We start from the raw sequence: 27,815 nt of genomic DNA on the forward strand, positions 1-27,815 counted from the left end.
TGACACTGAATATGTTTACTTTTAAAAATAAAATAAAAAAATCTTTGGAACTCCAGAAGGAACTCAGAACCATCTGTATTGTCCAATACTTCTGCCGCTCTTAAGTAACATCTAAAACCTCAATGTATTCCATAGGTGCTGAAAATGGAGCAAAACAGGATATTAGGATATTATTGTTTTCATAGTCAACTCTCCAACATTCATTCCATTTCCAGCAATGTTGGTGTCTTGCCCATTCTCTGCTATTCCAGAGTGGGTTTCTAACATCAGGAACCAAAGTTTATTTCATTAACAGTGAAGGGTTCTATTGGGATATGATGAAGAAGCAAGGGATTTATTTATCTATCTGCTTATTTGCTTTAGAACAACAGTTACTGCAGCATTTGCCAATTTATAACATAAAAAAATCCTGAAAATGGCATGTTCAAGCTGTGCTGATGGTGAAGATTTTTAAGCTCCTTTATTTTTAAAATGGATTGTGAAGGGGTGGGTTTTATAGTCCTAGTCCTGTGTATGGAGCAAGGTTCTTTTAGTCCCTGATGAAGCACCAGGAACATCTTATTTTGGTGAGTGTCTGTGTGCTTCACTGCAGAAGGCTCTTCCCTTGTGCATGATCATCTCTGCAGCAAGGCTGGCAGCCAGGCTCTGCTGCACTGTGGGAATGTTTGCTTTCTGGGCCCTCTCTGCTCTGGGTTTGCAGCAGGATCAGGTGTGCTGCAGGCCCCAAGGACATCACCTTCCTTGTGAAAAGATAAAAGGACTAAATGAGGAGAGTCTCTTTGGTTCTGTGCTGTTAGGATGACATTCAGATCTGGGGGAAAAAAATAAAAGGATGTTAGCTTTGTGCAGGAATTCTTTTGTGCCCTGAGGTCTCCTCCTATGCTTCACGCTACCATTTGTTGTCAAAGGCATTTTACAGGTATTTCATACGTGTACATTTCCTATATATATGAGAGAATGAATTACAGAGGTTCTTCTGTTTAGTCAGAAGGTTAATTTGAAGAGAAAAAATATAGAGATATGTCTAAAAATATGCTACATAAGTTATTTTCATCTGGAATATGTTTTAGATGAAGTATGGGAATTAAAGGGAAGTGGATGAAGAAAACATAATAACATCAAAATCTCTAATATCATTTTCATGCCCTGATAACATGTCTTTTCTACAGTTATTTATCCTAAATGAATATTAATTTGTCAGTAATGTCTTAATTTTCTAAGGGAAAGTGTTTTTTGTGTGTTTTTTTTTTTTTTTCCTCACCAAACCTATGTCGATAAAACAGGAGCTTGGGTTCCCTGTCCTAAGAAATAATGCTACTGGCACCAAGAACTGTTCTTCCTTGCCAGGGCTGTTACTCTGTTTTTTTAGGCACCCAGTGTGGATCATGCAGTATATGTCAGAAGGGAACATCAGTACTACAGCACTTTGATTGTAGATGGCAGAGTTCCCAGGACCTTGTTTTATCTAGTTCCTCCGGTAATAAATCTTCGTGTGTATGCTGAGTATATTAATTAATTTTGGATTCCCATTGAAATTAGAGCAGTTTTTGTAAAAACACTTGAAAATCATGTATGGAATTAATTTCAAAAGGAAGTTCTGTAATTGGTGTCTGACTTATTCTCTTCTTTCTTTATTTAATATTTGTACCATGCATGCAATAAAAGCTATTTAGCACTTTCCAGGAACTTTAGCATCTGGCCTGCTTCCAGCATGTTTTTCATAGCCAATGTTCTGGAATAGGTGGTGATTATGTATCTGTATAAGTGATTAAACACATTCTCATTACAAGTGAAGCTTAACAGGGTTTTTCCTTATGGCCCAAGACAACGAGTTCCTCATCAGTGTTCTTTAATAACTTATCTATTTCTCCTTCTCTTCCATTTCGTTTCTGTTCAGGACATTTTCTGACTCTGCTGACCACGTTAATCTTCAATAGTGCCTGAGGGATTTTGCTTGTCTCCTTTGGCGTAGTCCTAAATTAGCTCTGTTCACATTTATTCAGCATATAGCTCTGTATTTAATAGGACAATCTCTTGTCTTCTGTTGGGTAATTAGTATTCTAGGATAGTCTTTTCTGAGACTGGTGATTTCAAGTCAGAACATTTGCTGGCATGATATTAGTTTTTACTTCCTTGCTACTAATACACAGAACATTTTGTCAGCAAAGCCAGTAGTTTGACTGCTCTTCCTGTGCTGACAGATTGCCTGGTAGATAGAAAGGAGTGTTAAATTCCATTTTCTTCAGTAAAGCCAAACAAAACATATCCTTCAATTCCCATATCGATGCTGGGCCTCTTCCACCTTTTATACAGGTTGCACAGATGTAACTTCTTAAAGATAGCTCAGTGGGGCTTTTTATTATTTTTTGTTTTTTTGCCTTTTTTTTTTTTTTTTCCATCCTAATGAACTCTCTTGAATATCTCATTTGAGAGATTATAATGGCTACTTATTATCCCATTTAAAATAAAATTCCCTGACGGTAGTTCATTTGGCCTTTCCTATCTTTGTGCTTGTGAGGTTGTCAAACCTGCCATTCCTCAGCTCCTGGAAAACACTCTGTGTGGCCAGATATGCAAGGACATGCTTCCTAACTCACTAATCTCTTGTCTCTTACTTACGCAAGGAATTGCCCTCCATGTTATAAATTGGATTTAAAGTTAAGATACTTCACCCATTGCTTTCTTTTGCCTGCTCTTCCTGTTCTCCCCCATGCCACCATGGTTCAGTGGTGCAGTGAGTACTGAGAAGAATGTGCAATATTGTAGGGGAACAAAATGTTTATGTGCCTGTGTGAAATAAATATCTGTGGTATCTGCCTATGGGGAGGTGGTTTGGAATGCAGGATATCATCAATTCCAAAATTTTGCTGGTATGTTCAGGATGCAAATGGCCTTGATGAAGAATAGGAAAAGCCTGGGAGGTTTGGGTTAAAAATGGGGAGTCTGGAAGGAAAGTATTAGAGGTCTCAAGCAACCCACTGAGCCCAGTGGTTGGAAGAACTAGCAGCTATGAACACTTTATCTTTTATTTCAGTGAATGGCTCCATAAAGCTACCGTAACCCTTTGAGGTAGGAATGTGTCCTGCTTGGATTGTGGGTGAGTGCCCATCCTTCCAGTAGATTGCACCGGTCATCTCAGTGCAAAATAAAGCATTGACCAGCTTGAGTGAAGCTCCTTTCAGTGAGAAGGGAGAGAAGATATTACAGATGGCAAGGGAGGGAGTAAAGGGAGGAAGGAAAGGAAGGACTGCTGGAAGAAGCACAGAGGCACAGACGTAGTTATTCCTACAACACAGGGCTTCCTGTGAGGTCTCTTCATGCTTCATAATTCTTTAATGCTTTTGCTTCTCTGTGAAAATCTGGATTTTTGTATATTGATTTCCGATTTGGACTTTACTATGCTTCACAGTACATGATTTTTTCCAGTTTCTGACCTCTTCTGCTTCTTACAACCCTAGTGTTGCTTTGGTATCCTTGTACAATCTGAAGCATCTTAAATGTTCTGTGATGATTTTCTTCCTGTTGAATTATTGGTTTTCCTGACTTTATCCTTCCCCCAAGTCTCTATGTTTCCACAGTTTTTTTCGTCCCCACTTCCAAATAAAACAGATCTAGGTTTCAAAAAGACTTGTTTATTGTTATGAAGTGCTAATCGACTTTGAGTCCGACAACAGCAGAGAAATTATATATCATAAATATTAAAACTGTGGTAATTTTATTTTATTTTATTTTTACTGTTCCACTCAAATTAGAGTACGCATTCTGATAACACAAACTAATGAACTTTAATTTGCTTTAACTTCCAGATTGCACCTCTTTGGCAAGATGGCTCGTTTTTGTGCACTTACTGCATTTCTTTTTTTTTCTCATAGTGAATGAGAACTGGAAATGTCAACTATGTAACCTATAAGGGAAGAACTCCCTGTAATCTGTATGAGATGCAGTCCACTGACTGCACAGCAGCTAGGACGTAAATGGCTTTCTGAAACAGCTAGAAATGAAAGGAGTTCTGAACTTATGGGGAGATATAAAAAAAAAAAAGGGGGGGGGGGCTAAACTTTTGGAGGATATAACCTCACAGCTCGGAGTAGGATTTAGACATGATATTTCCGTATATAAATGATAAAATCAGTAAAGCATTGATCTCATAAATAGGACTCATAATAAAAATTATGAGTAACAGGCCCTTATATGTATGGTACTTAGGTATCATAATTATGAGTTAAAGCTTTTAACAGAAAACTACTGTCCAACTGGTCAGAATAATCCACAGCGGAAAGGGGCAGAAGTCTTTAAGCTTCAGGAGATGTTGAAAGAGATGGTAAATGAAATTCAATTACCTAAAGCTTTTATGTGTCATGGAGGATTTAGGGATATATTATATCTAAGATATAAGCCTTGTGTTGCATGTGATCTGTACTGCTATGAGTCACCTTAACCACCACCTTTGCTGCATTCAAGAGTCTTTGTAGTGTCCAGGAGAAATGAATGGGGGTTGTCCCTACAAATTGCTTATCTGGAAAAATGTCAAGAATAAGGACCTTAAACATATTCCGTTACTGTGTTTTTTCATCTCAGATGAGCCTGCCTGCTTATGCAAATTCTCTTACTTTGCTGTAATACTCTTTTAACCATTTCTGCCACCACCCCTCAAAGGCTCAGACCTCCTGATGGAATATTTCCCTCTTAACAGAGTTCATTCAGACTCCAGCACCATCTAAGTTTGCTTTTAAAGTGGTACATTGTAGAGGCAAAGATTCTTTCCTTATTTCATGTACGTGCTGAAGTACAAAGATAGAGCTGCAGAATACTCAGGCTTACTGTATGTAAGTAAGGTGGTTACTCCATTTTGTTGTTTGGTATTTATTGTGGCCAGAAGGAGTTCTGGTCATAGATCATTACCAACTGGGAAAAAAACGAGACATTTCCACTTTCAGTTGTTTAGAATCTTCCTAGATTTTAATTTTTCAAAGTGAAAACATTCATATGTATCCTTCAGGAGAATTCTTTGCTTGTTATTGAAAGATATAGAAAAGATGGTATGGTTGTTTTCAAGCTTACAAGAATATGCTATTTTTCCTATACTAAAAGTTTCTAATTTGTCTTTCTGAAAGCTTGTAGTATATATTTATTTTGAAACAGATGCTTGAATTAGGTAACAAGGTCTCAGTTGTACTTAACGCCTGTATTTAATTGAAAAACCACTCTCAATCTAACGAAGTTGCAAACCATTGAAGGGTTTTAGTTTGAGTATGTTTAGTAGAGACTTGTTAGAGGCTAGAAGCTGTGTTCAAACAGAAGCAATGGATTTCAGGAATTCAGAGCATTGGTAAGTGGGTTCTCCTGGATGGCTAGTCTAAGCAAAACAGGTGTTCAAAAAAAAAAAAAAGGTTGCCAGTTCCTTAAATAAATTATATTATAGACAATGGTGGAAAAATGTGTTTTGAGGAAAGGCAGCAAATTAGTTCAGGCTAAATCGTGATTTCACATGGGATATCAGATGCAAAAATGGAAGGTGCAAGCAGAGGAGGCAGGGCCAGTCTGATAAGGGTAAATTCCAAAATAGATTGTAGTCATCCAGGAAAACCTGAGGTATGGAACATAATTCTTCAAACAAAATAGCATGTTGGTTAATTTTTTATTATTATTCTTTTGCCTTTGTTGGCAATAAGGTAAAGAGGAAAGGCGTTATCAGTGGTCAGTACAGTAGGGAAGCTGTCAACAAGTGATGCTCAGTAGGTCTGTGTTTTTAATTCTATGTGATTCATAGCAGTAGTAACATAAGGCAGAGACCATAGTATGTAATTGGGAAAGAAGAAGCGATGAAAAAGCATGAGGAATTTCATCATGGTGTAATTAAAGCTCACTAATGAAATAAGAGTTGTTGGCAGTTATTGTCAAAATTTTGTGACAGATGTATACTATATTGGAAGAATTTGAAAAATGTGAGAATGGGAAGAAGGGAGGGGCCAGAAATTTCTAGACAAATTCTGTTCAAGTTGTGGGAAAAATCCAAATTTAGTTGTTCTGAAATTAAGCATTTGTATGTCTGTAAACAAAGGGATGGAAAACAGTCAACTTAACTTGATAAGAACAGACTGTCCAACCAAACTAATTTTCTTTTAAAGTACAGAAATGGGTTTTGTTTAGTCCTGCACTTTGAATCCAGTTATACTTTTGACAGTGTTCCATTCACATTTTCCTGAGAGAAATATAAGTGGTTTAGATGAAAATAATGTAGGATGCAGATCTGTTTGGAAAACTGCTATAAGGGGAGCTATTTTGGTATGTGGCTATTTGAATACTTTGAATGAAATCAAGTTATTTTCTGGACCCTATTGTTGCTGGCATTTTCATTAATTGTCTAGCTAATGGAATTGTTAAATTGCATATTTTATGAATCTGACCATCTCCTAGCATTTTGGAGATTGTTTCAACTTCAAAATAGTATAGATATTAGAGGAGTGGCCTGTCAAAAATAGGATGACGTTCAAGAGGATCAAGTGCAGAGTATCATACGTATGCAGGTGTGGAAGGAATACACATTGAAGAAGGGAAATAGTTGATAAGGTAACTATTCTAATTCAGAAAGGACCAGTGAGTTACTGTAGGTCACAATTTATGTAGGAGTCAACAACATGCTTCTGTGGGCCACAAATTTCAGCAAGGATGAGATCTTAATGGAAGTATCTAGGTTTCATACTAGAGGATTCAGTTTGAGAGTGTTGACGGCTGGGGGGCCTCTAGAGAAGGAGGATAGAAAATTAACAGCATACTAGAAAACATGACCTACAAGTAAAGCTGAAAAAGGGCCTGGGAACTGCAGAGGGCTTTGAGGGTATCTTGGAGGAAAGTGTTTTTCTCTGATTTGCTGCACTTTAAAACAATACATTAGTATGGGAAAAGAATTTAGAATGCTTTGGCTAAAGGACAATATTATTAGTTATAGAAATTTAAAATAGTTTTTTGGATTGTTATTTAAGATGCTTGTGTAATGAGGGCTCCCACAGTTTTTCTTTCAAAGCATGCAAACAAGTTTTTTGGGGGACAGCGGGTTCTGTTGTTAGTTTGTATGCAGTGTTCCTGCACGGGTGCCGTGGAGGATATGGGATACCCTCCCACTCCTTGCCCTTTAGAAATAAGTTATGAAAAAACAGTAGGTTTGTGAAAGCTTTATGTTGATGTTTAGATAGAGATGTTTTTCAAAGAAGGAAGTAATTATCTTTTTTGTTCCTATGACAGGACCTATACACGTATAAAAGCATGATAGCCTACCAAATTTGAATCCATGGTTTCTATCAAGGATCAGGTATCATCTATTATCAGCAGCTGATGTCAGTATCAGAAAGCTCCTGTTGGAAGGTAGGATAATTGTATTCTGAAAGTACTTATACTTTCTTAGCTGCTGCAGTTGTACGGTGCCGATGACATTCTGTACGTTGTTGCTGGGGATTTTTTGTAGTTCACTTATGTTTCATAGCATAGCATGTGTGGAGACAGACCCCTACGTGTAAGCTGGACTAGCTGAAACACAGGTTTCTCTAGGTAGGTCCTCTTTTTCTATAAGGAAAATTTGAATGATCAGAACCAGAAAACTGACTGATATTTGGAAATCTTAGTCCGTGGGATAATCCTTACATATAAATTAGACTACTCAGAAGCATTAGATCCATTTGTGTTCTCTGCATGCTTTGTGTCCAGTTTTTCATGTGTGGGGTTTCATGGGCAGAAATGTCCAAACTTGACTGAGCAATTCAGAATAGCTACCGCATCTTCCTTCATGTTCTCCTACCAGCACTTCTGTAAAGTTGTATCAATTTCAGTAGAACTTCTTATTAGAACAAAAAGCTTCTTAATGCAACAATGAATGCTTGTATATTCAGTGTTACTTTATTCTCTCATTCACAGAATAAGAGAACGTTTTTAGAAAACAAAATCTAATTAATCTAAGCGTATGGCATGCCTGTTAAAATTCACCTGTCCTGGAATGTCCATTTATCATAATTATGACTGAACAACCAAACAGAGAAAGGTGCTGCTTCTTCATTTGATGCAAAATGATGATTTATTACCCTGTGTTTTTTTTTAGTAATGGTTAAATCTAATGGACATTTCTGCATGACAATTCATCCTCAGAGTAAAATTAGACATGTTGTTCTTTCATGTAGAACATTTCACAGCAATTTATGGAATACAGAAATCTTGTGTCATTAAGTGATTACCACAGCCTGGCTGCATATATCAATTTAAAGAGCACATGTACATATTAATGTTTGAATACAATATAGGCTCTTGTTTGTAAAATAATTTTAAATATTTTAATTGTAGCTTGCAAACTGATCAGGTCCATTTTCCTTCATTTTCATAAATTGTCACAGATCTGAAAAATACTTACCATGATGAAAAATTCTACTCTTCTTCATCTATTGTGTGTACATAATAGGAGTAACATAAATGTTAATAAGGTACAAGTACACCATAGGAAAAAGAGCAGTAGGATATGTACATGTTCCATCTTTATACACTTGTTCCATCTTTAATTAGATCATTCTATATCTAGTAATAGTACTTCCCAACTGAGGAAAGTTATGGAGTGAAGTTCAGTCTATTAACTGAGCCTTGTGTGTATATTTTGTCTTCTGGAGTGCAAATACTATATCAAAGCATACTATGCATATATACATAATACTAATTTATGTCAAAGCATACTGTCTTACAAATCCTCTGGAATTAAGATTTGCAAGACATAGTGTGCTTTGACATCTGTAATAGAACACTTTTTAAAATTAACTTTTTAGGAAGAGAGATTCCACCTAATCATTTGCTTCCAGGCAGCTCTTCACAGAGATCCTTCTGAGTAATCTCTCAGTACAGTCAGCTACCAGGTTAGGGTATTGATGCTACTCCCCTAACACTGCAACAGAAGCTCTGTGGGTTTCATAAAGGAGATCAGTCTTAAAATGTGTGACTTGAATAGAAAAAGATGATGTAAATTGTTTCATAATTTTCTGAATAAGTCTGGCTGCTTTATTGTTCTAACGTTGTAGTAGCATATGTTTTAATCTACTTCTAGGCTCTTCTAGTAATCAGAAAAACTTCAGACAGACGGTGTTCTAGTTAAACCATGTGCTGTAAACTGAGACAATTAATCCTTTGATCATGGGATTAAGCACTTGTGTTAGAATTGGGGTTTACTTAAGACCTTTTGCTTCAGATGTTCATGCTCTGGCCTGTCCCCTCCTTGCACATAAAATGATTTAATGTCTGTAGCAGTGCTATACAGTTGCCTATGGTAACTTGGTACCTTATGGTAGCATCAGAAGGCCAGCCTCAGAGCCTCTCTGAGTGCAGTGCTACAGAAGGGTCCCTACAGTGAGGTGCAGGGCAAAGGAGAGTAATCCACTGAGAAGCTGCACTGACATCTAGGGTCTCTTTTCATGGAGTTGGACAGTGCAGAGTGAGTATAGGATTCAGAGCAAATTCTGACTGAGGTAAGGTACAGAGGTCTGGTGATGATCTGTCTGCTCATGCTGGCAAGAGCCAGTGTCCTGGCAAAGATAATACTGGTACAGTCATTAGCTTGTAAATTATTTTCCCCTGCACATGAAGGGGTTTAATAGCAGTGACAGCAGCGAGTTGTATGCTGTGATAGCTTCCAAAGAGCCAGAACACTGTATCTTCTGTGTGCAAGGAAAGGTAAAATAGTAACTACTGTCTAATAGTTGTTACAGACCCTTCCCAGTTTGGACCTACTCCTGATTTTAGTGTTCACGGGTAAGACAGTTGATTTTATTGCAGAGGGGCCTCTTGTAGCTCTCTGGTAGCACACACTGGCTTAGGGTCAGTCCCTTTTTGAGTTCCTCAATGACTTTTAAATCTTCTTTCTTCCCAAACATTTTTATTTTCTTTATTATCTTTATTATCTGGTCTGTAATCTGATTCTTCATCTTAATTAAGAATTTTTTTTTCCACTTCTTTGGAGATGTGTCATTATTAGACCAGATGTCACCTCCTGTACTAACCTAATTAACAACTCTGTGCAGTAGTGAAAAATAATAAATCTGTTTCTTCCCCATTGGTAACATATTATGCATGTTTTGGCATGAATTGTTTCCTCCATTGAACTTTCATGTTTTATACCACCAAACATATGGAGACAGAATACCTAAGCTTTCTCATCTGTAGTGGGGCAGGGAAATATGCAGCTTCCCCTAAGTTCATTCCTTCTTGGATAGTAAAAATATCCCAAAATGGGTTAAACGTTGGTATGCTCAGACAAGGTTAAAATCTTCTTATGTGTTCTTACTCTTCAGTACAGGGAATATGAAGGGAAAGCAGCCAGCACTTCTGGAGGCTGTGCCTTGCCTTCTGCAGAAGTAAACAACAACAAAAATTTTCCATTTGGTTGCTCTCCAGGCTTTTCAAAAGGTGGAATCAGGTGGAAATCAAAATATCATTTAAACTTTTCATTTGAAAAACTAATGGGCAATTGGAGGGGGGTTGCTGGACTCAGTAGATGAATATTTAGGTGCGTGAATTTCAGAGGGATGTTTCATCCCAACATTAGCAAATGGTGCAGCGAAGGAAATCTGTCTGACTGGGGTTGCTAATATGAGTTTTTCAGCACCTCTGGACACTGTGATCTAACTTTCTAGTAAATATGTTATTGCCTGCCACTGATAATATGATTGCCATGTTCTAGGATGAGCTATTAACTTCTGAAACAATTAAAAACAAAATCCAGATTAAAAAGTAAAAAATGCTGTTGTTTAGTTGTTCTTAATGTTTGTTCTCTAATCAAACAGCTCTTGAGAAATATCTTGTTGCTATCAGAAGAGATTTTTACCTGTGACATCTTACTGAGCTGACAGGCAAGATGTGGAAAGCACTGTACTAATAAAGGGAATAATCTATATCTGGGGACAGATCACTGAGCAAACATGGTGCTAGAAGAGATTTGAAAGCCTCCACGCAATCTCTATGGCAACAATCAAGTTTATGTACTTATTTTATTTTTTTGGTCCTTGGATGAGTGGTTAAAGGATTCATTTTGCTTTTCATCTGACTCCCAATGCACACTTCTGTTATCATATATATATGTTTTCTAAAACAGTTCCTGTTCTTTGCCATAGTGATGGGATTGTACACACTAGTGTAGACAGGTCTGCAATTATGTTAGAGAAGGTATTTTTTTTATCTGAAGATGAGTTCTATTTATGTCCAGACTATTTACACAGCCGCACATAACTATATTCGGGATAATGTTTCAGCACTTGCTGCATTTTGGCCCTTGAGTCAGTTCTACCTATTTTTCAGAATAAATGACAAGTAGTAAATGATGTCCAATGATGTAAGACTGGGAAACTTTGCAATTCCTGGTGTTCTGATCTGTAATGAAGTGTACAAGGTGGGACTGTACCACTTCTCTGACTATTGAAGTCTGCCTGCCTTTTTGAAGAAACCTCTTGGCTTTGTGTCAGAGAACTATGTGGAGTCCTCTTTGAAGACAGTATGTGTTTTCTGAGCAAAAAATGGGCAAAATACTTTTTGTAGAAGTTGTGTTTGAGTTCCAAACTGTAGAGATGGATACCCCTTGGATTCTCTTGTGGGATGAGCATTTTGTAGTCTTATAAAAGGTATAAAATTATCAAATTGAATTATGAAGTCAGAAGAAGGAAGGTCTATGCTCATTATAAAAACTGGAATGGACACTCTAAAGCACCATGTTTTATTTTTGAAGGTCAGCTACATCAATGGGATTAAAATTGTACATATATACACACACATATATATATATATATAAGGATTTCACTAATAAATTATCACTTCTTAACAATTTCCATGTTTTTAACTGAACTATTTATCAAAGCACTCAAGACTTTTCAGGGCAATAGAAGATTTGGTTTTTGTCTGTAAAATGTTAAATTGGGTAAATATTATTGAGAACTGATAGCCTGTCTGTTTTCTGTCCACTTCTGCTGAAGTTACAGAGGGTATAAAGTTTCTGATGGATTCTGGAACTCTTCTTGCTCTTGCTCTAAAAGATCGTTTGTTTTAAACTTTTCCTTCCCTGTTAGAAATGAGATAGTATGTTTGTCATGTTTATATGGATTTTCAGATTATGTTTGAACATGCTTTTTAAGCAATAGATATTATTTAGAATAGGAAGAAAAATATTGCTGCTAGTAGATGAGGGGGCATTTCAAGACAATTTCCTAGTCTTTTAAGTGTACTAGAAGCAACAGGAAAAACTAGTCAGAAATGTCTCCAAAATTAAGTAATCCCTAAGAGTCCACCTTGCTCTTTGAGAGCCCACCATACTGATTTAACAAAATGCTTCCTCCTTTATGGAAGGGCTAATTTCTCTGTTTTCAGGAATTCACACATCCGCACCCAGTGTACATTTAACTTTAAATAACATTTGCAAAATTTGAAGGAAGTGTCAAAGTGTCACTTCTCAGGATTTTGGCAGGATGCTTCACTGGTCAGTCAGTAGAGTAATGCCAAAGTTTTGGCATGCATTCCCAGGGAGCACATTAAAGAAAATATACTAAATATGCAGTGTATGGTTTTGTGTATGTGCGCATGTAAATGAAGAAACTCCTCAGAAACTGCTGGTGTTTTACAATGCAACAAAATTGAGAATATGGGAGAAAAATTAGGCTAATCTGTATTTTAAAGCTGATGTACATATCTTGAAACATGTCAGAAACTAGTCTTACCTTTTATGAGACAGTTTATGAGAACTCCAAATTTGGTGTTCACATCATGCCACAGAGCTCCCTAGCTTGTAGAGGAATTTGTCTAAGAGGATTTGTGAGTTATAATTCATGCCTAAAGCTATGCTTGTCCATCAATACTCTGTGGGTAGCTCAGTGGTTATAGTTCTGCAGTTAATTAGCTGGTTTATTTGTAGGTTCAGGAGCTCTTGTGTTTTCATTGTTCTTACCACTTAGAAGTAATAAAATATTGTAACAAAACTTTGGAACTTGTAATGTTTTGATAGACAGATGACATTAGTATTTGAAACAGCAATAGTAATTTGTATCTTCCCTATTTGCTGAACATTCAGATTAAATCTTTGTCTCAAAGTCATTTAATGTGCTGAATTTGAGGCATTCATAGCTCGATTCTCTCCTGCCCCTGAGGTTTCCAAAGTTAATTTTTTCCAAATTGATTTCTGTATGTTTCTTGTGTAATGACACTGTTTCTTGACCTCTGGTCTGATGCAGCTTTATGTATTTTGTCCACTGATATTCTGTGGAGCAGTATTTGACCCTTTTTTTTTTTTCTTGGCGGGGGGGAAGAAAGGGGATCAATGCTTGCTCCTGTTTTCATTTAAGCTGCCAAAAAGGAAGTAAAAGAAAGAATTACTGATAGAGGCTGACTGAAAGTATGGTTAAAAAAAAAAAAAAAAAAAAAAAAAAAAACAGATGCAATGCCCTATTTTTTTGCTATGTTTGGTTTCTCTCTATATCTTTTTTTTTTTTTTTTTTAAGGCACCCAAACCAATCTACCATGGTACAAATATCATCTCCTGGACATTCTTGTTTCTTTTCACCAGCTGGGGAGGCTGAATTGCAAATTGATGCTTGTACTTTTTTTAGCTAGACGACACATTGGTCTTATGATGCTGATTAAATGTGTTACCCCACACATTCTTTCCGTTTTGGCAGCTGAGCCTTTGGAATTCCCAATCACTCTTCAGTCAGGAACCTTGGCATTGTTTTAAATTTGGGACTGAACAAGGGCAGTATTTATAACACATTGTTTGGGAAAACAGCTCTTTTCTCTCTATGCTATTTTTTAATGTTTGATTTGACAAACATTAAAGGAAGGCTTCAAAGTTGATTGCTTTTTTGTTTGCTCACCTAACTCCTGCATGTGATGTGTGGAAAAATTATATGTAGCGCTTTGGAAACTTTATGTCACTGTTTAAAAAATACTAATTTATGATGAGTATAATTATTCAATACAAGGCTAAGAGCATTTAAAGAAAATTCTGCTATTTTTTACTGATAAGAAATAGGAGATTATTTTTCTTAATTTATTCTTTCCAGCCACAGCTAATTTTTGTCTTAATCAAAGGAAAATTAAACAAAACAGTGCAACAGGTGGCCATCAAAAAGAATTTCTGAACAGTTCAGAGGTCTGCTGTTGAAAAAAGTTCTAAATTAGAAGAGATGTATATGCAAAATTCTGAAAGTGATGCATTATAGTTTTGTACTTCTGAATTATTAACCAGGCATTGGTTGAATATATGACAGCAGTGACTTAGGGTATGGGCAACTGAACTGCGCAGCTGAGTGGTGTGATGCAGGAATTTCATCTATGTTGGTGGAGTTCTGCTTTCTCAAAGTGTGCTTCAGAAGCAAGGACTTCACATGAGGAGTACTCTCTATTTCAGCAAAGAGTTTAGAACAAACAGTCTGCCATCAAGGTTGAAATTACAGTATTTTCAGCACTTAGGGTTTAAAAATACCTATGCTGGGCAGATTGCCCTACAATTGAGGGTGGCTTTATAGAGATGGTCTTTCTTCCTCTCTTTTTTGTCCTCATTATCAATCCTTCCCCACATTCATAAATACAGACTCATTCAGCCAAGCTTGATGTATAGCCATCAAAAAATGAGGCAGAAATCTCAAAATGTATTTAGTAAGCAAGCAAAACATGTTTATAAACATATACATTGATTCACCAGTTAGACTAAGATACTGATGTGGCAGAGCTTTCATTTACTTAGCTTTGTTGCTTTGTTGCTGCTGCTCTGTTTAGCTGAACTGGGTGAAATAATGGATAATTATGGTTTAGTCTTATTACTTATCTTTGTACAAATCGGGGAGTGGAACAAGTCCTAAGTGCAAATAGCTACAGACCTTGCCTTGAAAGTAAATCTGATAAATACATAAGATTCAAAACAATAAATTATAAGGCTTATTCTAATTCTAAGCATTGCTCCCATATCCATTTTGCATAAATCTGAAAAATGGGCTCTTTCTTAATATAGCTCCAAGTAGTTGGTGGTGGTGGTGTATGCTTTGCATGGGTAAACTGTTGCTGTTTCAAGTGGTTTGGCCGTTTGTTTCATTTTACCTCTCTGTTGAGTAGCATTGCTTAGGATTCCTTTCTGTTCATATTATCTCCCCCACTTTTATTTTACCTGGATCAATGGATGGATACTTCTAATTTTATGACAGATAACATGTTGGAGTTTCCAAATGAGATTTCATATTAAAACTAAAAATAAGGGGAAGCTGTTTTGTGATGCCTTTCACGTCCTTTCTCCAGACTGCTATAGGTCAGAAGTCAGATTCATGGCTGTAGGATGAGTGTTATGTGATGGGATTATATATAAGAGTTGTGCATAGGAACTGGAAGCATGATGCTGCCAAAGAAATGAATGAGAAAACAGGAGCTGTTAGAGTAGGAATGCAATGGGGAACTGCTAATGGGTGAAAATCCTGTTATATCAACTTTGCCTGTGAGTCTCTGGAATACAAAAAGATCATCTGTTGCCTGTTACACGAGCAAATATCCGCAGTTCTCTGGACTCTGTCTTCTTCCTAGAACTGACATTTGCAATGAAGGGTGGTTGAAATTTCCAAACACATAAAAGCTATTTCTGAAATCTCACCCAGAAGCTGGAAGCAAGCCTGTGAGGACTAGTAGGCAAACCTGCTGAGTTTAGTAAGTTTTATAAATATGCTAGTAAGCATTCAGTATATGACTGCTGAGTAATAATGAGACTTGGGCACATTTTTCTTTAAAACATAATGTATTTGCTCTCCCTCTGAAGAGTGTGTTCTTTGGCAACTACTCATAAATTTTCATAAAGCTTCAGCTGTAAAGAAAGTTAGGGCATGGTGAGGTACAGTGAGGAAGAAAAGCCACTAGCACCCATCCTCTTTGTGTGTGATAGCCCAAATGTGGAAAGTCTCCATCACTGCATAAAACCCCTCATGTAACCTTGCCCTTTGGTGGAGAGGGAATCTCAAGCACCGTCTGCACCTCTGCGGTAGGGCACTCTCCAACACATTTGATCATAATGCTCTGTTCTAAAGAGGTCAACAGAAAGGGTGTCTGGCATCTCTGAGTCTACTAAATGCCAAAGAGGAGGGTCTGATTTGAAATATCGTTATTCACACTATCTTATGCATAATGATTTGGAATAAAAAACTGTGAGTGTTTTAACATAGGGAGTAGCTGCCACTGATGATGAATTCTGTTTACAAGCTACCACGCAACTTGATGTGCAAAAGCATGTGCATAAGCACCTTCCTTGACTGGCAGTAATCACATTGCTCAGTAGGACTAATCTGGCATTGAAGTTTCTTGCTGAATTGAGGCTGCAGTTGTTTAGCTATTTCACCTGGAAAACTGTAAAATGGAAGCTTTCCTCTCTAGTTGCCTTTTCTAGAAAATCATCAGCTTGCAATATACGTTTCATCCTTTGGCTATTTGGCTTAGTAGAAATTAATAATAAGTTTACATCCTCAACTGGAACTAATAAATCAATAGCTAATACAAAGCATTAAACAGTGTTGGCCTAATTAAAACATCCTGTACACCTCAAAATTACTTTTCTCTGAAAGTAGTGAATAGCAGTTACTCATCTGCTGGAGGCAGGGGGAATAAAAAGCAGACTCCTTTCATATTAAATAATAAGTCTAAAAATTGCTCATTAGGGTACCTGAGAACATGTAGCTACTGGGAGCTTCAGATGTTGCCTTTCCTTACAGTTCAGCCCAAATCCTGCTGACCTTGGAGGAGATTTGAGACTGTTTCCACGTGCGTGAAGTGTTCTTGAACAATTTTCCTGATGTGTCAGGCCTGAGTAAGTTTTCCATTAATTTCAGGCAGTCTTCATTTCCAACCTGCTGTTTCTCTTCCTTCAGTGCACACCTTCTTAAATGTAGCTTTTACAACAAAAACTTGTTGTTTAGATCTTGGCTTCCCTATATATGTTTTATAATTGATTTGAGCAGTGATACAGTATAAGGAGCTGCCACTTCCTCACACCTCTTTGTTCTAGTTGTAAGTAACATGCACCAAGTTTCTATTTCTGCTCTAACCTTTCAATAAAGCTTACTTTGTTCTTAGTGATATCTTTGGATGTTTTGGAAGATAAGAAAAACAGGGCAGGAAAGTATGAAGCAAGGAATCAGTTGCTAAGTAATTATATTTAGTGACAAAATAAAAAAAATAAAAATAAAAAAAAGAGTGTAGCTGTGTTATATGATATATTCTTCTTTCTGTGTTCACTGTTGCATGTGTATCTCAATTTTTGGTTTTGAATCCTGTGTTTGCTAAGGTAAATAGTATCAACAATACTCACTGTGCTTCAGCTTAGCCATTTTACCTGTGTGTGTGTGTGTGTGTGTGTGTGTGTTTTGTTTTGTTTTCCCCTGAAATAACTATGCTTATAGCTCCAGGTACAGATCCTATTGTAGGATTATCTCAGTGCATAAGTGACTTCTATCAGTATCGTTATTCTTGTTTCAATACAGCATGTTTTATAATCCTTTGTCTGCAGAACAAAACGATACAATTCTCTAGAAGGGACAAGAGCTCCATTTGGCAAATTCTAATATGTGAGCATGTGTCCTAAAATGTAAGGATGGAAAGGCAGCTATTGCCAAATTGGTGTTTGGTGAGACGAACCATCGTTTTAAAACTGGTGGTTCTTGCATTCAGTTTGTTGTAACTTCTACCATAAGAAAGACTCACTTAGAGAGAAGAAAATAAGTAGGTGCCACCTGAATGAAATTTCTGCCTGGACAGATTTCCTTATCTTGTGGTAACATGAAGTATGGAAATCTTAAGATCTAAAATGTATTGGTGCTGGTTCTTTAAAGACTTCACATGGTAAAGGGAGGTTTAGTTGTCCTCCCAGACCAAGTGTTAGGCTCATGATTAGAAGCAGGCAGATGGAAGCGAAAAGCACAACTTTAAATCCTTACACTGTATCAGGGAACTCTGATAGTCAAAGACTATACTGTTGGTTGTCCTGGAAAGAATATACCTCATTCCTTCCTACTATTTGATCTAATCTATATTAGTTATTTAAAAAATAAAAATAAAATGTTATGCAGATGTTGAACCTGTATTCTGTTTTGCTTTGGTAGCCAATATTCCAGCCCCCAGCTATGCTGAGGGTGGTTTTCTCTTTTGTTGTTAAGTTGTACCCGATGTGAAATCACTGAAAATACATGGGTTATTGATAAACAAACTCAGCGAATCACAAAATAAATCTGATACAAACTTATTTCACAGGAAAACTCTTAGTGAACTCCAAGTACAGTAAATAAACAAGTGTGTGGGGGGGAAATCCCTCTGCCGTGACATTTTTATTGTTGGTAGCTCCTTTTACATGAAACAGGGACTTGAGATTCATACCTCTGTTGTTGTTATTATTACCAAGAAATATTGATTGAAATAGGTATTTGATACTGGAATATCGGTGTTAGATCATCCCAATGTATCTTCCTCTAACATCTCTGTAAATTGACTTCTGATTAAATGGAAGACTGAAGCGAATTTAGGAGCTGAGACCCAGTGAGTTTGCATATGATCCGAAGTCCTTTAAATTGATTTGAATTTACTTTTTGGTGGTGCTAAGGTACATGGCTGCGGATTATTAGATTATTATTGTTACAGCTGTTAATAACATTGCAAACCAAACAACCACAGCCAGCCACTGAAACTGCTTGGATTGACCGTTACTCTTCTGTTCTTCAAATACATTTTGATAAATGATCTATGTCAGCAAGTGAAAAGCTTTAAGGCAGTGCAGAAAACAAAAACAAAAACAAAAAAGTAGAAAGCTTGCAAGTAAAAACAAATGTTTTGCCTTTGCTGATGCAGACTAAGAACTCCACCTGGTCCATATGTTGTAATATTTTTAGACCGTCTAGAGTGGTGGGAGGAGTTTGTTTTTATTTTGTTTTATTCTGTGTCAGTGCTTTTACAAAATGGGACAAATGTATTTTCTGTATTTACTCTCCAGGATCTATAGCACGAGACTTGTGTCTAAATGTTATAAGACCAGTGTCCTGCTACATGCACTGCTCCTCTGGCTACTGGCCATTTGATCCCAAAGTAGCACAGTACAGTGATGTGAATAGGCTCCCATTTACAAGTCCTTTTTGCATTGTTTTGGAGATGCGAGACTCACCTAGACTCACAGGTGGTACCACTTCATTTCTATTCTTATTAATGCTTTTTCTAAAAGCCCTTCTTCACCGTGTATTAAACATGAATATTTTATTTTATAAGATGCATTTATCAGGTACAAACAAAGGCTTATAAGATGTGATGGACTGTTGTGGATAAAATTGCATTTAGTAATTAGCTTTTCCTAGTGGCACCTGTAAATGAGGAAATTAGCTTAGCTTAGTGATATGGTTTAGTGGAGGACTTGTTAGTGTTAGGTCAGAGGTTGGACTTGATGATCCTGAGGTCTCTTCCAACCTTGAAATTCTCTGGTTCTGTAAATACACACCCTCATTTCTGAGCCCCACTGGCCATGCCTATGCTAGAGAACATTACAGATCTGCTCCTGGTGCATCACAGAGCTGGATGAATGTTAGTCATGGAAGCACACCAGTTGTGCTTACAGTCTAAGACTGTTTCTCGATGTGAACCACCTAGAAAACATTGTGAGTCTCATGACGCAGCTGTCTTTCTGCTCTGAACACAGTGATAGTGTGAGCGTGTCTGCAGGCTGAGACAGCTGTACAGGGAGGGAGCATGTGGGGTCCCTTTTTTGCTCAGCAATACGGTATCTGCTTGGGCCAGCCTCCAGCCCGGCAAATGCAGTGCTGTGCAAACTTTGCACCCATCTGGGCAATGGCTAAGCGTGCTTAGCTGGAAAATGGCAACATCAATCTTTGTAAAAGGTTTTGACATTCATAGCATGGGTAATTCTCATTTTGTTTTTTGAACTCAATAGTTGAACAGATTTCTTAAAATCATTGAGGTGTGTTGTATGTTGACTTTTTTCTTTTTTTTTTTCTTTTTTTTTTTTTCCTTTTCTTTGTGTGTCTTTAGTGTTCATTAAAATGTGTTAATTGCTGATTCTTATGGAACCTTATTGTCCTGGTTAATGTTTATCCATATTTCCCTTTGACTTCCTCCAGGGGTGATAACTATATCAATATAACTATATACTGCTGAATGGCACAGATGAAAGTTTCAGTGGAGTAAGACTTCCCCACCAAGAGTAAAGCAATGTTGTTTACTTACAGAAACTAGTCTATTGACACTGTTAATGGTGTTTAAAGTAGATAGAGATGCCACTGTTCATGTAGAAATGTTTTATAATTAATTGGAAGTACACTTGAGGAAAGCCTTGCTGATAGTATCATAACTATAAAGTTGGTTTGTTTTACTGATTGGCACATCGTGTGTCTAATTGTTTGTTGAACTGGCATGGCTCACAGATGCATTTAATGATTCCCTCTTGAGTTCCCTTGGTTTGCATTGATCTTCCCAGAGACATGGGAGAACAAGATGCAAAGGATGTTGCTTAATTAGCCAACAGCTTTATTAACGTAGCTCATCTGGGAGCTGTCCAGCAATAACTCATAAAGTACAGGTCATGATGACTTGAGCTACTGCCAGCTGTTAAAAGTTAGCAATAGTTGCCTCCCTAGGCTTTTGCTGAGCATCCACTGCATCCTTGTTGTGTGAGGATTAAAGCATTTGGGGTTTCTTAGCATGGTAGTATTGGACCATGACCTTATTCCTCAGTTCCCAGTTGTTAGAATTAGCTTAGAACTAAGCCATCAGTGGCAAGAATGATCTGCACTGTGTAACTGCTATGAGGATACCTTTATTGGTTAGCTTGTTTGTCTTGTCCACAGTTCTGGATTGCTAATAGTTAATAGCTTTTACAAAATACGTTTCCTGAATAGAGAGAATAACTCTGTTGTTCCAAAATTACTGAAATCAAATATGACTATGGTAAGCGGTGACTGATTTTTCGTGTTGCTTCTCTTGTCTGTAACTGGTTTTGTAACCCTGTTACAAAACTGTTCCACTGCAGGATTTCAGACCATTTTATAGTCAATACTGCAGAAAGGGCCTCTGTCTGTCACACATACTTGTGACATTCTCGCAAGATCTCATAATTTTCACCTGGCTATCTAATCCCCATGTCTGTCTGCTTCTCACTGCTAGGAAATTTATAAAAGGCAAAACTGGCCATAGCACAAACATCTTGTCATTCTTCAGCAGTGAAGTGGTATTGGATCTGTGAGCCTTCAGTACCAGCCATAACCACTCAGCACTCATACCACCTTGTAGGGAGTCCCTGCAGTTCAGAAGGAAAAGATAAGCAGAAGCAGGCATGTTCAGGCAGCTGAGTACTTAGTTTCTCTAGCAGCTTAGAGGAAGCACTCCTTCCAGCCAAAAATGACACCAGGCTTTCAGGGTTTAGATGAAGGCTTAGGCTGACAAATAAGACCCAAAATGCTTATTGCATTTATGCTACTGATTTGTCTCCCTAGGTTTCACTGATGATGAACATAAGCCTTTGGGTTCCTAAAAGTAACTGTTATGTTCCTAACCATACGATCTGTAGCTTCTGCTTTACCAGCAGAGCTTTTAACATTGCAAAGTAGTTGCACATCTCTTTTTGTAGTCATTTTTTCCCTTTGAAAAAAGTATAAACCAAATGCTAAAGAAGTAAAAATTTCTGGTTCCCCTCTGTTTCTGTAGGACTCATCTGTTGCTCCACACTGCTGATATACAGGGTGTCAGATCTTTGCTGCTCCCTCCCTGTTGTGAGCAGTTGCGCTGCAGTCTTATATAAATCTTTCCATGCAGGTTTTTATTAAGCTTCATGAATATGACCCCTCCTGTAGCATCACCAGTTACTTCCTGGTGCTGAATTAGCTTGTACTTTTGATCTGGGCATGAGGGAATGGCTCAAGCTGAGGGTTATAAGGTCTGGATACCACTGTGGGTTGCAAAAGAGCTAGTGATTACTCAACCCTGCTGCCTGCTACTCTGTCCTTGTCCCCTGCAGCTGTTCTTGTCATCCAGACAAAGGGAATAATTAAATTTCACTCAGTTTTTACTGTTAAGCCACATATAGCCCATAGCTCCCTCTTTGAGGTAGTAGAGGGAGTGTGTTCTAGGATGTATCTTCAATATATGCTGCAGTATTTTGTTTTCCTGGATGCAGAGCAGCGTATACAGGTTTGATTTCATGAAGACATGATATTATAAATTATTATGTATTTCCACTAAGTGTAGCAATTCCTAATTGTTTCATTCCTTCTAGAGGAACTGCTGTTTGTGGCTGTTGAAATAATTTGTATTGAACTGTGTAAAATGTAACTTTGCTTAGCTGGAAAATATACTTTGCATATTCATCTTAGAGGCTGGTCTGATGTGAGTGTAGGAGGGAATTTTCATGAAAAGTATACCTGATGTCTGAATATATCTGTAAAGTGTTTAGGGACTGAGTTAAATGAGAGATTATGGGAATAGATTATGGGAATTTAATTCCTCATAAGGACAAAATTTTTAGTTGTACAGTCACAAAAACAACAGAGTAGACTGGTTATAGCCTTTCTGTGCAGCTATTACACAAATGTTTAAGAAAACAAATTGGATTACCAATTATGGAGGAGGCTTAAAGGTCTTGGTTCTTTTGCTATGCTTCCAAATTCTGTTGTCTCTGTAGCACTTGCTTGATAGAAGAACAGTTAGCATGTTAACTTGGTGAGCGCAGTTATGATGCTTGTTGTAGTATGTATGGATAATCAGGAATCCAGAATCATATGCAGCTAATGCTTTTTCTCAGCTGGCCTGTGCTTGCATAAACAATAGAAAAGGCTATACAAGCGCAGTTCCTTTTGAATTAGGTTATAGTTAAATCACAATTTAGTCATTTAGCCTCATTGGGATAAAGATCTTCAGCTCTGAGTTTGCTGGCTGACAAGTCTGCTGTTGGAAAGGGAGAGGTGAGTTTCCTTTTTGTAATTTATTTTAGAAAAAAAAAAAAATTAAGCCATGACAACATCATAAATAAGTCCTGCACTATTTTTACCTTGTTTTTGTTCTTTGGATACCACTATTCTTGAAAGGGTTTTGCTTTGTAATTCCTTAAATAATAGTGAAGTTGCAAGTGCTGATGTATGTTTGTACTGTCTGAGTATTTCTGGAGTACTGATATGCTGCTCCCTGAAAAACTTCTTATTGCCAATTGCAACAACAGTGAGACAGGATCTCTCACAAAGAATTAACTTTTCTGCTCTGTTGTAATTTTCCCATTTAATGATGTAATACTTCAGTAGACTGCTTAAAGCATTACATAACAGTTTATTTTACCTTTGGGCCTTTTTGCTGCTCTCTGGCCTTTGTCAGTTTTTGCAGTTTCTGAGAGCATCTGCTATAAATATAGACCCAGTCACTGAGCCATACCTCAACACCTGTGTCCTGCCCACCTTTTTAATTATTTGTTTGTCAGTATCATTGCCCAAGTAACTGTCTGTAAAGGATTTTCTTAAAGTAGGCTTTTTATCTACTGGCTATAAAAGAAAAATAACTTTTTAATTAAAAATGCACCATTTGAAGGGAAACAATTCTGCCAGTCTCAGAAAGGGGAATGGAGGGCTAGAGACAATGTGGAACCAGGCTCCGCTAAGAAATTTATAATAAAAGGACAAGAGACAAAAAAGTTACAGCAAGGGTGCAATACCTCAGGAGAGAAAGATTTCCTGAGCACTAGTTTGTTTAGAAACATTGATTGTGCCTCTCTCTCAGCCTATGTATGGTACTGCTAGTGCATAATAGTAATGTCCAAATTCAAGTGGTCTCCTCTTTTGCTTTGACCTGATACCTCAAAACTATTAATAGACTTTCCAGCTAATCTTTTATTCAGTAAATTAATCTGGAAGAGAATTGTAAGATGCAAATAAAACATCTCATGATTAACGTGCATTGTACCACATAGCAGACATCTGGCTGTAGCAAAAATCAGCTCATTTCAGTTTTTGTAAAGAAAATATGAGGCTTACAAATGAATTTTCAACTGTATGCAGTGATGTCCTGCCCAGAGCTCTGCAGTGCTATGGAGGGGGAAAAAATGTAGATTTTTTTCATAGTGTTTTTTTAATTGAAATGGAAATTTTGTTGTCAGAGAGCCTGAAGCATATGAATTCTCAAGTCTTATTTCTAATGTGAATATTTACATAATGAGGAATATTTTTTGAATAGTGAGATTTTTTAAAAGTACCTGGAGAAGCATTTTAGATTATTTACCTTTTAGATTTCTAGAATACGCCACTTAAAGGGCACTAAAAATACCCTTTGTGTATCTGCATTAAATTCCTAGCATGTCTGTGCTTTTTTTGATGATCTTCTAATGTAAAAATAGTCTTGAGATATAAATGAATGAAACTATACTGTACCCAGTAATCTATGAGCACTTTGAAGTACTTAACATATGTATGGAAATGGTTGGTTTTTAGTAAAATGAGAAGCTCCTTTAGGTTATCTTGATGTTGAAAGAGGCATTTGTGCATCTTAAACATTGAAAATACTCATACGCTGAAAACATGGCTTCTGATTTTTTTTGCAAGTGGATATATATGTATAGCAACTTCCTCTTATTAGGACCCTCTCAGGAAACAGTGGGGCTCAGCGCAGGCACATTAGCATGCATGAATCAGATGAAAGAATCCAGACCCAGATTTTCAGCTGCCTAGAGACCATAGACAAAAGTCTCATCATTACCTTAAATCTAAAGTGCTAACAAAAATAGAACAAATTGGTTCAGGAGACAGAGAGATGCATGTCTGGTGAAGGGATGGAGCGGAGGGAATTAGAGAAGGACCCATGAGAACATACTTAAAACAAGCTTGGGAAACTGGAACGGGCATTATTGGCTCTCCAGCTGTACACACTACATGACTGAGCAATTAACTATCATTCACTGACTTCTACGGATTTTGAAGTAAAGCAGAATATTTCATTTTTTAATCTAAAAAGCACTAAGTTGACAGTAGCAGTCTGAGCAGTTGCATTTAAGTGTATTTGAGGGAGACCCATTTACCAGAAGATGGAAGTGATTGTTTTAGCTTAGCATAGCTTAACTTTTAGAATACCTAGGTATTTTTCTGCTTTACATACCTTGGAAGAAATCTAACCTAAAGTTTGTGTTTGCTTAAAAAGCGTAAAACCAGTTTAACAATGATATCTTGGTCCTGCTATAGCAAAATACCCTCAAATAAGTAAGTCTTGTCTTGACCATGCTGAAAAACTAGGCTTGAGCTTTAGCTGAAAGTCATTCACTAGTTTAGAATTTCAGCTTCTTTAAAGTCTCAGGTGTTGTTAATGAGGTTTAACCCCAAACTCAGCTCTGTAATGAAAGTCAGACTCTGGGAGTGGTAAAATCTGGGGATTTAATTCAAGCCTAACTCTACTCAAAACTGTGAAGCCTCTCTGGAACTATGTGACTGTAGGAGGGCAACTGTGCAGCAAGATAAGCAATGAAGGAATGTCACAAATACAAATAATAAATAAAACAAAGATTTTTTTCCAGAGTTGTTATAACTTTTTGCAATTATGAATTGTTCTTCCATGTTATAGAGATCAGAAAGCCATACAGTTATATTAAATATGAGTTTTCTCCTCTGGAAGGATTTGTAGGAGGAAATTCTTCAATTATTAAAATCAGCTCAGAGGATTTAGTCCAAGACTTATTTAGTAATTAAATATGGCAACTTGGATTCAAATTTCAAATCTCACCTTTAGTGGTTTTTGATAACACAATAAAAAGTTCTTGAAAATTTGTAGCTGAAGGTGTTACATTTGCCATTTGTACAATTTCACAACAGTACTTCTTTAGGGATCTGTTTATTTGTAGTATGGTATCTAAATGGTATTAATCCTGGTGTGATTCTTTTGTACACTTAGTCCAAGGAGATACATATATAAGTATAACAAGAGTCTCTTCTTTGCATTTTCTCTTCCCCTGCAAAGATATTACTTTCATCATATATGTCACTGTTTATGCAGCCTAATTAGTTATTCTGCAAGCAACCTTGCTATCAGTTTCTACTAAGTTCAAATACCTCTTGTTCAGCTCCAGTGAAAAGACATAATCAGTACCTTAAAATACATCCCCAGATTTTATCTTGAAGAAACTTTGAAGGCTGGTGGGGAAAGGGAGATCACCTGGTCTCTTCTGTAGCTAATCCGCAGGGCAGGTATAGGCAGAAAGTTGGTCAATAGAGCTAGATGGGAATGGGTGGTGGGAGATGCAATGGTTCTGGAGAGAGTAGGAAGATCAAATTTCCTGCAGTTCTGAATTCTATGGGAGAACTTGGATCAGACCAGCCAGGTGACTCCTGACATTATAGCACCCTGTTCTGATGTTCCAGCTTTCTATAAAGAAAGCTCCGGTTCTGCTCTGCTGTGTCTGGAGGTGACAGGAGGCACCAGCAGGCCTCATGGGCTCTGAGCAGCTTAACCAAAAAGTTAAGCTATATTAGGGGAAATGGTGGATAAGGTTAGGAAGGGGACTTTCCATTTGTGCAGGTGTTTAAGGCCATGATGGCTGGATGGTTTTTTTTGGGGTGTGAGCATCCTTTGTTAGGAGGTGAATTAAGTATGGCTAATCTACTGTAAATTAAACAGTATGGGCTATCTAGTGAGGAGGTTCTTCACAACAGGCTCTCAGGGAAATGTTCCTATCCATATGTTTATGACCTCTGCTGTATACCTGGAAGTCTCCCAAGGGACTGATTCTATTTATTTATTTATTTTTAATTTTGCCCAGGAAAGGGAGAGGAGTGGGGCAGCTGTTTGTCTGTTTCTGACAGCTCTTGAGGCTGCATCTCCTCTTAAAACCTATGGCAATGTTGCACTAGACTTTCTTTTTTTTTTTTTTTTTGGGGGGGGGGTATCATCTGAAAGCTCTATGCTTCTGCTTAGAGGTTTTATTTCTTTATACTGTAGATATATTTTTTCCTTGTGTGATAGAACTGCTGAAACCACGTCAAATTATTGAATTAGCACCTGGGCTAAGAATGGGAGGGGTAACTGGTGCAGGTACTTGCCTGGTAGGCTGAAGCAGTGGGCTGGCTCGCCAGCAGTGATTCCAGCTGGAAGCTGATGCCTGCATTTCTGTGCCTGCGTCCTGCTTCTGAGAGAGAGATGAATCGTGTGTGAGAAGAGGTGAAAGGTTAAATTCCTATCAGGATCTTTGCAGAGAGTTTCTATAGACCTCTGGAGAAATATTTATCAAAAATAATTGAATACAAAACAGCTCTAAGGAAATAAGTGGTGTTATTGTTGTTAAATTAGGTTTATTCATTAAATATTAAATGTTTACAGCAATAATTTAAAATAGCTGTAACGATCTGGGGCCCTGAGATTTGAGTCTCTTTAAATGTTCATCTGTCAAACTGTTGTACTATCCTGAGACCTTTCTTTCCAAAGCAGTATGCTGGAATACTTTACTTGCAGTGACTACACATGTGTGTGCTCTCTATATTCACTGTAATAGAATGCTTATGGGGTAAGCCTAAACTTAGCCATTACAGTCCACTTGTCTCCTTTGCAAACACAAGTTTAAGAAGTAAATACTTTCTGTTTTTATCTGTTCTTTATTGGAATGCAATGAAATATTGAGTTGCTTAGGGGTTAATGAGTGCTAGTAGCACACACAGGTAACTTCAAGAAATTAAACATCTTGCATTCGAGCCATCACCTCAAAGTTTGTGTGTAAATATTACGGAGGTGAGAAATGATGCCATTTAATGTTGGTTGTTTTTGTGGTTACCTAAGCCATAAATGGG

The 27,815-nt window shown here is 37.3% G+C and overlaps 1 long non-coding RNA gene across 13 annotated transcripts in view; it reads left to right on the plus strand.

The window, feature by feature from the left end:
* The window catches only part of LOC137861858 (uncharacterized), a 535,363-nt gene that overhangs the window by 361,669 nt on the left and 145,879 nt on the right, over positions 1–27,815 (plus strand). For 10 of the 13 annotated variants that reach the window (XR_011099892.1, XR_011099897.1, XR_011099895.1 and 7 more), the window contains one exon: positions 7,243–7,362. The exons of the other annotated variants lie outside the window; for them this stretch is intronic. This is a non-coding gene — a long non-coding RNA (uncharacterized lncRNA). The remainder of the gene's footprint in view (positions 1–7,242; positions 7,363–27,815) is intronic. 13 annotated transcript variants of the gene reach the window in all.

This window comes from Anas acuta, chromosome 10 (genome assembly GCF_963932015.1).
Source record: "Anas acuta chromosome 10, bAnaAcu1.1, whole genome shotgun sequence".
Lineage (NCBI taxonomy): Eukaryota > Metazoa > Chordata > Aves > Anseriformes > Anatidae > Anas > Anas acuta.